The sequence below is a fragment of the Rhinatrema bivittatum genome, chromosome 4 (assembly GCF_901001135.1).
Source record: "Rhinatrema bivittatum chromosome 4, aRhiBiv1.1, whole genome shotgun sequence".
In the NCBI taxonomy this organism is placed as follows: Eukaryota; Metazoa; Chordata; class Amphibia; order Gymnophiona; family Rhinatrematidae; genus Rhinatrema; species Rhinatrema bivittatum.
Window position 1 is genome coordinate 309,792,708 of NC_042618.1, and position 13,641 is coordinate 309,806,348.

Sequence of the window (13,641 nt, forward strand, 5' to 3'; positions counted from 1 at the left end):
GGGATGGAATGGGATGGTGGGTGGGGATGGGGGGAGGGGAAGGTCTTAAGGGGATGGGAGTTCATTTGTTTGGGGCGCTCTGTGTCAAAGAGTCTTGGTCCAGTGGGAGCACTGCTATGCTGTTGTGGGGGCACTACAAATCATTGGAGGGGACCCCGGCTGGGAGAGTCCTTGTCTACCTATTGCGGTTAAATCAGCAACTGCCTGTTATAATTGATTTCTCACATAAGTAACACTACTCGAGTAATCTCTTTGAATGTATGTGGGATTAATTCACAGATTAAGCAGTCCAAGATACTGTCTCTCCTAAAACGGAAGTCTGCTGACTGGGCATTCTTACAAGAAACTCACCCCACTGACAGAGAGCACGCGAAGTTATGTAGGACCTAGGTGGGGGGAGTTTATTACGCTTCCGCCTCATCGAAAACATTTACCCATAAAAATCCACACCGAAATCAAAGATCCTCAGGGGCGCTTTCTTATCTTGATAGCAGAGCTCTACAAAACTACCCTAGTACTCTGTAATCTATATGCCCCAAATACTTATAGCCCTAGTTTTTTTCTGGAACTCTACCGTTTATTGCTCCCTTACATGGCTGACATAATTGTAGGTGGGGACTTTAATACTGTCAGAGACCCTCAAGTTGATGCGTCTCACAGCCGCAGATATGAACCTGGTATGGGTAAAGGCCCGTCAATGTTGGAGACGACACTACATTTGATCGATGTGTGGCGAATACTCCACCCTATGGAGAGGGAGTTTACTCACCTCTCCAGGGCGCATGCTACCTTTTCTGGACTGGATTATTTTCTTATTAGCTGTCATGCTTTCCCTTGTATTCAAGCCACCGGCATTGATGATATCGTGATCTCCGATCATGCCCCAATGTGGGTAGACCTTCAGCTTGCTGGTGCACCATCTACTTCAAGAACTTGGCGGTTTCCCTATTATTTAGCAGAAGATACTCAATTTCAGAAGTATCTTGCTGAGAAATGGTCTGAGTATGTGCAACTAAATCAGGAGCACATTGCTCAACCTACTTTGTTTTGGTACACAGCTAAAGCGGTGCTCCAGGGGGATATAATTTCTTATGTTTCCCATAGGCAGAAATCTCTAAACCAGCAAATTTTGAAACTGAGCGCTCAGTTACGGCAAGCTTGTGCTCGGTTGGTTGGCTCGGATGCAGGGGCGCTCAAGAGGATTATCTTTCCATTCAGGATACACTAAATTCCCTATTGCACCAGCGGGAGAAAAAAAGTCTGTTATATTATCAGTTTAAACTTTACCAATATGGTAATAAGGCCGGGAAAATGATATCTCACTTACTCAAGTCGACTCGCAAAGCTCATTTTGTTCCGGCATTGTGGACACCTGCTGGACAGCTGGTTATAGACACTCCCTCCATTCTGCATCTTTTCAGGGCATTCTACTCAACCCTTTATACAGCTGAGGGATGGAGTGAGGAGGCGTGTTCGCGGTTTTGTTCTTGTTTAGCCCTTCCCTGTCTAACTGCTGCTCAAAGAGAGGAACTAAATTGCCCCATCACTGCAGAGGAGGTTCGGTTGTCTATTCGTCGGGCTAAGCACTTCAAGGCTCCGGGCTGGATGTATATTCAGCTGAATTTTATAAATGTCTTAATGAGCAGGTGGCTGTACCGCTAACATCTTTGTTTTCGGAGCTCATAAATACTGGCTCTTTTCCTGCCCACGTTAACCTTGCGCACATTTCTCTTATTCCTAATGCAGACAAAGATCCTTGCTCCATATCATTACTTAATTTTGACCAAAAACTGCTGGCCAAAATTCTGGCAGATCGCCTGGCGGTAATTTTACCTTCACTGATCGGTGATTGTCAAGTGGGCTTTGTGCGGAAGCGTTATGCTCTTTCCAATATACGACGTGTGTTAGCGGCTATGGTGATGAGCCAACAGATGAATACGCCTTATTTGGTTATTAGTTTCGATGCCAAAAAGGCGTTTGACCGGGTGGAATGGCGCTATTTATTTTATATTCTGCAGGACATGGGCTTTGATGCTTTCTTCTATCAGGCAATACAGCTTTTATACCAAGACCCCACAGCGCTTGTTACTATTAATCATGCACTATCTGAACCCTTTTTGGTGACCCGAGGCACCAGACAAGGATGTCCACTATCTCCTTTATTATTTATTTTGCAGCTCAAACCCTTGCTCTTAGCCATCCAAGCTAGCCGCGAAATCCGGGGTATCCGCTTCCACTCGGAGATTTTTAAATATGCAGTCTTTACGGACAACTTGCTGGTCTTTCTTACTGATCCCTTGCATTCGCTCCATCCTTTATTGCAATTGATCTGGACATTTGGAACTTCTTCCGGGCTATATTTGAATGCCGGTGAGGCCTTGAAGGAACAATGGGTTGAGCCTTTTCCTCTGCAGTGGGCAGGGAACTCGTTTCGGTATCTTGGCTTGCAGATCCCAAAGGATCCTGGCCAAGTGTATAAATTCAATATTCCACAGCTTTTGCGTTATACTCAAGATGCACTAACAAATTGGAAGGCTCTGCTGCTTTCCCTGGGAGGGAGGGTGAATCTGTTTAAAATGGTTATTCTCCCCAAGAGGTTGTACATTTTTCAAAAACTACCTCAGGCAGCTTGGGGTCCCAGATTTAGCCACTTATAATTTGGCAAGTAACTTGCGTATAGTCAGGGACTGGTTGCTTGGCAAGTCATTTTATGTACCGATATTGATGGAAAGTGCCCTCACGGCGCCACTAGATCTTAAGTATATTCTGCAATCAGAGGTGAGTCAGCTCCCAACTCTCAGTACAGGCTGTTTTCACCAAGCCTATCTGGCAAGCATGGTCGAGGATCACCAGGCTGTTGCATGTATCTAGGCTTTGCTCACATATTTTGCCTATTAAGGGTAATGTTGACTTCTCCCCGGGTTCCCAGTCAGCGGACTTTCGTATTTGGGTGTCCTTTGAAGAATTGCGGGATCTCTATGAGTTGGGGTGCCGCCAGATCTTTCCTTACTTGCAGATTAGTCACTACCTCCACTCTCTGACAGTGACCTCCAGGCAATCATCGACTTCCATGCACTGGATCGAGTATTTGGCTTTGATCGGGATAATGCCCCCTCGCTGTCCGCCTACTATAAAAGTGTGCAGAACCTTATAAAAGTTGATGCTTGTGCCATCTTAGTGGAATGCTGGAATAGGGATTGTGACTTCACAGTTACTCAGTTCATTATCAGGATATGCTTCCAGCGGGTAGCCAGGATCTCTGCCAATATGAATTACCGGGAGTTACAATATAAATTTTTGGAGTGGGCATATGTGTCTGTGCAAGTAGCCCACTCTCAGACTATTTCCACTTCTGCCATATGTGGGTGCTGTAAAATTGCTCGGGGCACCTTGTCACATGCTTTCTGGACTTGTGCCCCTGTTAAGCGGTTTTGGAGCAGAGTTGCTGCCTACCTGGCTGACATATTAGATGTCTCTCTACCAGTGACCCATTATGGTTTTTATTTGGATGTATATCTCCCCTACGAGTACGAGATCCTGGCTCTCGTTTATTGATTCAGAAAGCCAGTTTGGTGGGGGAAAGAGTGATTTTGTCGGTATGGAGGAGCGACACGCCGCCCTCATTTTGGGCATGGCGGAACCAACTCCACTCCATGATGACGATGGAGAATATGTCAGCCCGCAGTTCTCCACATCTAAGATGTTTTCTGTGTTTGGGACCCCTATCTGCAAGCGCTTTCTCACCATTCAAAAAGTTTGATCCTGAACGACTGCCTGCAGTAGTTCTCTACTATGCTCCACTGCTCTGAGGTTTTTTTTCTTTCTTTCTCATTTCTGTTTGAATTCATTGACACAGACTAATGTATAGGGAAGAATGAGGGGAGGGGTTGGGATAGGGGGGATGGGAGGGATTTTGGGAATTGAAGAGTTTTGTTGTTGTTGCATTGTGTGCTGTATTTTTTAGGATGTATCCGATCCACAGCATCCTCACCATTATATTGTTTATGATAAAAGCCAATAAAAATGTTTTCACAATTAAGGAGCGGACTGGGAGGGAACTTCCCTATCCCTATCCTTCCTCCCTCTTCCCCTTGACCCCTAAACTATCCTTAACTAGCATTTTTTTTTTTAATTTTCATACTTGCTGATCCTCGGTAGCAGAAGTAAACTCTGTGCGCCAGCAGCCCCAGGACAGCGACTAATGGTCCTGTCCAGCCCCCCCCCCCTCCCTGCCCAGACCATACCCTCCAATCCACCCCTTTTGCAGGGCCTGGCACTTCTACACGTAATGGGGGTTACGCACGTGGCCAGGCCTATTCTAAAAGGCCCGCAGCATGCGCAAGGCCCAGCCATGCGCATAACCCCCAGTTCTTACATGCATGGCCCTTTTAAAATCAGGCCTAAAATGTGTAAATAAAGCTAAATAAGCAACAAAACATGGAAAAAGATGAGCAAACTGAGAAAAAAAATACAAAAAGAGAAAATTAGGAACAATTGGTGAAAAAAAGAAAAAAGGCAAAAACATTGAGCAGGGTGAAATGAGTTTTTCCTAGCTCCTAAAAATTTTGACTGACATTCAAGTTTTTTGAAAAATGTTCTTTTCCTTATGTGTCAGTGGTATGGGTCTGCTTGGGTATGGCAGTGTGTCTGTCTGATGTGCTGTTGTCCGTGTGTTTGGTGTGGTCTATATGCCTATATCTCTCAGTCTCGGCATGGTGTGCTGTGCCTTTCTTTCAGTGTACGGTCTCTATATCTGTGTGTGTGTGTGTTCCTTTGAACAACTTGAAGAACAACAAAATGGGAGCTTTGAACCACTGATTAGCAGTATGGCTCCCTGGTGCCTGGCAATTGATTGGTAGGCATGAGAATCTGATATCAGGCAAGTGATCCAGTGTACCCTTGTGTGTGTGAATGTACGACAAGTTTCATATTCAGTCACTGGTTGGCTTGCAGTTAGACAGATAAACGTCTCTGGCTAACTTTGGAGGGATATTCAGTGGTGCAGTTGCTATATAGCCGCTATCTTTAGGACTATTGAACACAGGCCTATTTTATGGCATGGCCAGAATTAGCCTGCTGTCATCTGGGTAATTTGAGTTAGCTATATAACTAACTCCTAGATTCATCAAAATGCTATAATTTTGCATGGATAACGCCCGCGATAAGAAAAAGGGGAATGTCTATGATAATTTTTGAACTACCACAACTCATGCTTCGCACAGGTAATGTATCACGGGGTGCATTAAAATTTTTGCACCCTCCAATACTTATAGTTCACTATTCATGTGTGAGAGAGAGAGAGAGAGACTCTTTATAAGGCCTTCATAGTATTCAACTATTTATATCACTAGAGGAGGGCCAGCTAACTCCTTGAGGTGAGGTTTTGGTAGCGGTTTAGGGTTTTGGGGCTAGTTTTAATGCAGAGTGAGATGTATGAACAGCACAGTACACCTCAGTGAAGATTTAACGTCATTTGGCGTGAGGAAAGTCTTTGCAAAGATAAGATTTCTATAATGTTCTCTCACCCTAGCTTAATAGTACCCTGGAATAGAGTCCATCAAGCTAGGGCAAGAGAAAATTGTAGAAATCTCATCTTTGCGAGACTTTCTTCACTCCAAATGACATCAAATCTTCACTGAGGTGTACTGTGCTGTTCGTACGTCTCACTCTGCATTAAAACTAGTCCCAAAACCCTAAACCGCCACCAGAACCTCAATTTGAGTTATTAGCTGGCTCTCCTATAGTGATATAAATAGTTGAATATTGTGAAGGCCTCCTCAGTGGCTCGCTCGCACACTCTCTCTCTCTCTCTGTCATAATCCGCTATGCTGATGGGAGGAGCAATCAGATAGGAGTATTCCGTAAGCGGAGTAGTGGGTGGATCCTTGGGCCGGTGGCAGATGACCACGCCCCCGGGGGGAGATCCTGAGAGGGATCACCGGCTAGGCTTAGAGTATGGAGACAGACACACACTAGTTCTTTTATTAAACAGGTCTTGAAACCACTAGAGGTGGCAGTAGTGAGCTGAAGTGCCCGGCAGGGCTGAAGTCCCTCAGATACTGGAACAGCGATCCCTGGATGGCTGAGCTGTTGAGAAACTGGCTTAGTTAAGTAAATAAGTAAATGCATAACCATGAGTTTATAGCTCCAACAGTGGAAACGTATAAATTTGATTCTGAGAATGAGGTACGATTTGAGTCAGAGAGGGGGAAAAAAGGGCATGTGGATATAGTGTGTTTGAGATGATTGTGCAGTAGGTAGGGGCCATCAATGCTTCTGTTCAACAAACAAGTGCTGCAATGTCCTGCACAGTACTGTCTCTTTAAAAGTGATGGGAAACAGTTTCGAATTAGGACAGTTTTGCAATTTTTTCCTAAGATTCATACCTCACCTCCTCCACTCCTATTTCAACCCAATTGAATCAGCTAGAGTAAAAAGAAACATATGGCACAGGCTGGTTTTCATAAGTTTACATAGGAGGAAAATAAAATGCAAATTACATTTTTCCTATCCCTAAGAAATAATGAAAGCTACACAGGTAGAGTTCAGCTGGATTTACTGCTGCTGTGAGATGCAGTAAATCTATTTGGGGTACAGGAGTGGAGAAGGTGAATAAAAGTCACTAATCTAAGTGAATGAATAGTATTTGTCGGGCAGAAGAGGAGGTGGCACACAGCCCAATAATGATAGCATAGGCGGGCTTTGCTTCTGTGTGCACAGAATATCTTTTTTAAGCCCTTGCAAATAACTTTTTGAGAGTCTGAAAACAAAGCAAATAGCAGCTGGATATCCTTTTTTTTCCCCACAACAATAGATAATTTGGGTAAATCTAATATTTGGCCATTATTTGCCTTCTGCAGACCAAAACTGCCAGGGATGAATCAACTTCTGTGTGTATAGGTACAAAATTATGATCGTAAATGCTGCTAAGCACTGAATGTACTTAAAATGTGAGAAGCAAGCTAGCTATCAGTAAAATTGTTATCATAATAGTGGAAAGGCCTTTGAAAAGTAGGATAGCTAGTTGGATAAAAACAAAGTTGCTGCCAGTGCTACAGATAAAATAGAGAAGACACCATTAATAAACAGTGTAGACATAAGCTATAGTCAGATATCTAGAAATGATACCACTGTTACGAGCGCGCGCGGGCGCGGTCGTCTCGGGCGGGTGGTGAGCCCTTGGGCCACGGCAGGACCCCAGGAGGAGCCCAAGGCCACACCGTGGGAGGTGAGCTGAGCAGGCATGGTGAGCCAGGCAGGCAGGAACAGAAGCAGGAAGTCCGGCCCTCAGCCGGACCTGCATGCCCATGGTAGCCAACACGGGGAAGTTGACTAGTGAACGGTCCTCCGACTGTTCCCGGCCCTTTCGGACCCGCCGCAGGGAACGGCAATGGGCAGCAGGCCGGACAGAGGCGAGGGCAGACAGAGTCCTTAAACTGAAGACATCAGACGGGGCAGAAGCAAGACGAAGACATCAGGACAAGGGCTGAAGCGAGACACAGGAAAGGCCCAGGCGAGCAGGAACTCCGATGCTGGGATACTCACATCCGAAGCCCCCTCGGCTGGCAGAAGCTCAAGAGCCCGTGGGACGAATCCCTCCTGTTGGCCACTCCAGGGCCCAACAGGACAGAAGGCTCAGGAACCAGGTCAAGGCAGAGACAGGTAGACATCCGGACAAGGGCTGAAGCAGACACTGGAGACAAGGCTGGACGGGAACATTGCACTGTCCATCAGGGCGCCCTACTCAGCCCACCCGTGGGACTGAGTCACGGACCACCCTGTCCCAGACGCGCCCTACACAGCCTAGGGAGGCTGGTCGCGGACCACGCTGAGAAGGAGGGCGCGGGGAAGACCCAGGCGAACAGGACTCCGATGCTGGGAAACTCACATCCGAAGCCCTACGGCTGGCAGGCACAGGAACAAACATCTAGGCAGGGTCAGAGACCGACATCAAGGCAGAGACACTGGATATCAGGAACAGCAAGCAGCAGGAAACATGGAGGACCTGGACTGGCAAGGTTACAGACAACTGTAATGCACAATCTGCAGGCCGAAGACAAGCAGGAGTCGGAGTCACGGACCGGAGTCAAGGCAGGCTGAAGACAAGCAGGAGTCGGAGTCACGGACCGGAGTCAAGGCAGGCTGAAGACAAGCAGGAGTCGGAGTCACGGACCGGAGTCAAGGCAGGCTGAAGACAAGCAGGAGTCGGAGTCACGGACCGGAGGCAAGGCAGGCTGAAGACAAGGCTGAAGACAAGCAGGAGTCGGAGTCACGGACCGGAGTCAAGGCATGCTGACGACAAGCAGGAGTCGTAGTCACGGAGGACCTGGATCAGCAGGGTTACAGACTACTGTAGAGCCCGATCCGAAGGCTGAAGACAAACAGGAGTCGGAGTCACGGACCGGAGTCAAGGCAGGCTGAAGACAAGCAGGAGTCGGAGTCACGGACCGGAGTCAAGGCAGGCTGAAGACAAGCAGGAGTCGGAGTCACGGACCGGAGTCAAGGCAGGCTGAAGACAAGCAGGAGTCGGAGTCACGGACCGGAGTCAAGGCAGGCTGAAGACAAGCAGGAGTCGGAGTCACGGACCGGAGTCAAGGCAGGCTGAAGACAAGCAGGAGTCGGAGTCACGGACCGGAGTCAAGGCAGGCTGAAGACAAGCAGGAGTCGGAGTCACGGACCGGAGTCAAGGCAGGCTGACGACAAGCAGGAGTCGGAGTCACGGAGGACCTGGATCGGGAGAAGCCACAGACAACTGTGTAACCCAATCCGAAGGCAAAGACACAGTGAACAGAAAGTCCTTAAATACTGGAGGTAGAAGGCAACTCCCTGGGAGGAGCTTGCCAGGACCGCCCACCGCTGGTCCTATAACTAGGGTAGAGAGCTGCGGGCCAGCCCCTAGGGAAGGGCGTCGCCCAACAGGAAGTCCAAACACTGAGGCTGCAAGCCACCGGCACAGCTAGGCTTCTCAGGCCCTGGAGCAAGTCCTGGATGATGCGCAGGCGAGGCCCTGGCTTCAGAGCGGCCTCTGGAGGAAGGTAAGAGACCTCCTGCAGCGCAGCAGCAGGGGGGATCGCAACAGTACCCCCCCCTCAAAGAATCCCCCCCCTCACAGAGGGACCAAAAACAAAAGCCAAGCAAGAAAAGCAAACAACCACAACACACCACAAGCAAGCAAGCAACCACCAACAACCACAACACACCACAAGCAAGCAAGCAAGCAAGCAAGCAACCACCAACCACACACCACAAGCAAGCAAGCAAGCAACCACCAACAAACCACCACAAGCAAGCAAGCAAGCAACCACCAACAAACCACCACAAGCAAGCAAGCAAGCAACCAACCAACCACACACCACAGGCAAGCAACCAACCAACCACACACCACAGGCAAGCAACCAACCAACCACACACCACAGGCAAGCAACCAACCAACCACACACCACAGGCAAGCAACCAACCAACCACACAGCACAGGCAAGCAACCAACCAACCACACAGCACAGGCAAGCAAGCAACCAACCACACAGCACAGGCAAGCAACCAACCAAACACACAGCACAGGTAAGCAAGCAACCAAACACACAGCACAGGTAAGCAAGCAACCAAACATGACGAGAGACCAACCAAACCCAAGGAAACACGGGACCACGCGAACACGGGACCGAGGGAACAAGAGACAGAGCGAACGGAGACCGCGCGAGCGACACACACAAAAACAAAGAGGGAGCAAGGGAACGGAGAGCGAGGAGCGGAGAGCAAGGGAGCAGAGAGCGGAGGAGCAGAGAGCGAAGGAGCGGAGAGCGAAGGAGCGGAGAGCGAAGGAGCAGAGAGCGAAGGAGCGGAGAGCGAAGGAGCGGAGAGCGAAGGAGCGGAGAGCGAAGGAGCGGAGAGCGAAGGAGCGGAGAGCGAAGGAGCAGAGAGCAAGGGAGCGGAGAGCGAAGGAGCAGAGAGCAAGGGAGCGGAGAGCGAAGGAGCAGAGAGCAAGGGAGCGGAGAGCGAAGGAGCAGAGAGCAAGGGAGCGGAGAGCGAAGGAGCAGAGAGCAAGGGAGCGGAGAGCGAAGGAGCAGAGACAGGAAGCAGGGGAAACAACGCGGGAACGAGGAGGACGGGAACCCACAAGCAGGAAACAACAAGCGGGAAAACAGCACAAACGAGCAACACAGGGAAAAACAGACAACAAGCGGGAAAACAGCACAAACGAGCAACACAGGGCCAACAGTACAAACGAGCAACACAGGACCAACAGTACAAACGAGCAACACAGGACCAACAGTACAAACGAGCAACACAGGACCAACAGACAACAAGCGGGAAAACAGCACAAACGAGCAACACAGGGAAAAACAGACAACAAGCGGGAAAACAGCACAAACGAGCAACACAGGGAAAAACAGACAACAAGCGGGAAAACAGCACAAACGAGCAACACAGGGCCAACAGCACAAACGAGCAACACAGGACCAAACAGCACAAACGAGCAACACAGGACCAACAGCACAAACGAGCAACACAGGACCAACAGCACAAACGAGCAACACAGGACCAACAGCACAAACGAGCAACACAGGACCAAACAGCACAAACGAGCAACACAGGACCAAACAGCACAAACGAGCAACACAGGACCAAACAGCACAAACGAGCAACACAGGGCCAACAGACAACAAGCGGGAAAACAGCACAAACGAGCAACACAGGGAAAAACAGACAACAAGCGGGAAAACAGCACAAACGAGCAACACAGGACCAAACAGCACAAACGAGCAACACAGGACCAAACAGCACAAACGAGCAACACAGGACCAACAGACAACCAGCAGGAAAACAGCACAAACGAGCAACACAGGGCCAACAGCACAAACGAGCACCCCCAGGCACACAGCACAAACAAGCACCCCCAGGCACACAGCAGAAACAAGCACCCACGGCAGAAGCAAGAGCAAGAACAAGAGGGGGGGAGGGCAGGCAGAAACTACAGCAACATCAGGAGGAGCGCAGGCGCCTCCTGCAGGTCGTGGAACTCCATCCTGGGAACAAGGAAACGATGGTTTGGGCGCAGGCGCCTCCTGCAGGTCGTGGGAACCCAAACAGCTGGCGCCTCCAGCAGGTCGTAAGCAAGAGTAGAAGCTGGCGCCTCCAGCAGGTCGTAAGCAAGAGCAGAAGCTGGCGCCTCCAGCAGGTCGTAAGCAAGAGCAGAAGCTGGCGCCTCCAGCAGGTCGTAAGCAAGAGCAGAAGCTGGCGCCTCCAGCAGGTCGTAAGCAAGAGCAGAAGCTGGCGCCTCCAGCAGGTCGTAAGCAAGAGCAGAAGCTGGCGCCTCCAGCAGGTCGAGAAACAAAAGCAGACAGAAGAAAAAATCCTGGAATCAGACAAGTCCATCACAAGCACAGCTCACCGAGCTCATGGCCTTCGGATTCTGTTACGAGCGCGCGCGGGCGCGGTCGTCTCGGGCGGGTGGTGAGCCCTTGGGCCACGGCAGGACCCCAGGAGGAGCCCAAGGCCACACCGTGGGAGGTGAGCTGAGCAGGCATGGTGAGCCAGGCAGGCAGGAACAGAAGCAGGGAGTCCGGCCCTCAGCCGGACCTGCATGCCCATGGTAGCCAACACGGGGAAGTTGACTAGTGAACGGTCCTCCGACTGTTCCCGGCCCTTTCGGACCCGCCGCAGGGAACGGCAATGGGCAGCAGGCCGGACAGAGGCGAGGGCAGACAGAGTCCTTAAACTGAAGACATCAGACGGGGCAGAAGCAAGACGAAGACATCAGGACAAGGGCTGAAGCGAGACACAGGAAAGGCCCAGGCGAGCAGGAACTCCGATGCTGGGATACTCACATCCGAAGCCCCCTCGGCTGGCAGAAGCTCAAGAGCCCGTGGGACGAATCCCTCCTGTTGGCCACTCCAGGGCCCAACAGGACAGAAGGCTCAGGAACCAGGTCAAGGCAGAGACAGGTAGACATCCGGACAAGGGCTGAAGCAGACACTGGAGACAAGGCTGGACGGGAACATTGCACTGTCCATCAGGGCGCCCTACTCAGCCCACCCGTGGGACTGAGTCACGGACCACCCTGTCCCAGACGCGCCCTACACAGCCTAGGGAGGCTGGTCGCGGACCACGCTGAGAAGGAGGGCGCGGGGAAGACCCAGGCGAACAGGACTCCGATGCTGGGAAACTCACATCCGAAGCCCTACGGCTGGCAGGCACAGGAACAAACATCTAGGCAGGGTCAGAGACCGACATCAAGGCAGAGACACTGGATATCAGGAACAGCAAGCAGCAGGAAACATGGAGGACCTGGACTGGCAAGGTTACAGACAACTGTAATGCACAATCTGCAGGCCGAAGACAAGCAGGAGTCGGAGTCACGGACCGGAGTCAAGGCAGGCTGAAGACAAGCAGGAGTCGGAGTCACGGACCGGAGTCAAGGCAGGCTGAAGACAAGCAGGAGTCGGAGTCACGGACCGGAGTCAAGGCAGGCTGAAGACAAGCAGGAGTCGGAGTCACGGACCGGAGTCAAGGCAGGCTGAAGACAAGGCTGAAGACAAGCAGGAGTCGGAGTCACGGACCGGAGTCAAGGCAGGCTGACGACAAGCAGGAGTCGGAGTCACGGACCGGAGTCAAGGCATGCTGACGACAAGCAGGAGTCGTAGTCACGGAGGACCTGGATCAGCAGGGTTACAGACTACTGTAGAGCCCGATCCGAAGGCTGAAGACAAACAGGAGTCGGAGTCACGGACCGGAGTCAAGGCAGGCTGAAGACAAGCAGGAGTCGGAGTCACGGACCGGAGTCAAGGCAGGCTGAAGACAAGCAGGAGTCGGAGTCACGGACCGGAGTCAAGGCAGGCTGAAGACAAGCAGGAGTCGGAGTCACGGACCGGAGGCAAGGCAGGCTGAAGACAAGCAGGAGTCGGAGTCACGGACCGGAGTCAAGGCAGGCTGAAGACAAGCAGGAGTCGGAGTCACGGACCGGAGTCAAGGCAGGCTGACGACAAGCAGGAGTCGGAGTCACGGACCGGAGTCAAGGCAGGCTGACGACAAGCAGGAGTCATAGTCACGGACCGGAGTCAAGGCATGCTGACGACAAGCAGGAGTCGGAGTCACGGAGGACCTGGATCGGGAGAAGCCACAGACAACTGTGTAACCCAATCCGAAGGCAAAGACACAGTGAACAGAAAGTCCTTAAATACTGGAGGTAGAAGGCAACTCCCTGGGAGGAGCTTGCCAGGACCGCCCACCGCTGGTCCTATAACTAGGGTAGAGAGCTGCGGGCCAGCCCCTAGGGAAGGGCGTCGCCCAACAGGAAGTCCAAACACTGAGGCTGCAAGCCACCGGCACAGCTAGGCTTCTCAGGCCCTGGAGCAAGTCCTGGATGATGCGCAGGCGAGGCCCTGGCTTCAGAGCGGCCTCTGGAGGAAGGTAAGAGACCTCCTGCAGCGCAGCAGCAGGGGGGATCGCAACAACCACTGCTAAGAAAACATGGGTAGAAATGTATGCAAAATCTGCCACCAATGCTGAAAGATGGTGACACAGCAAACAAAGATAATTAGAGTGGAGTGATGCCATCAAATAACTGTGGACCATTAAACAGAAACTTCATCTTGAAATATCTTTTTTTTTTTTTTGGTTGCTGCACATTAACAACCTTAA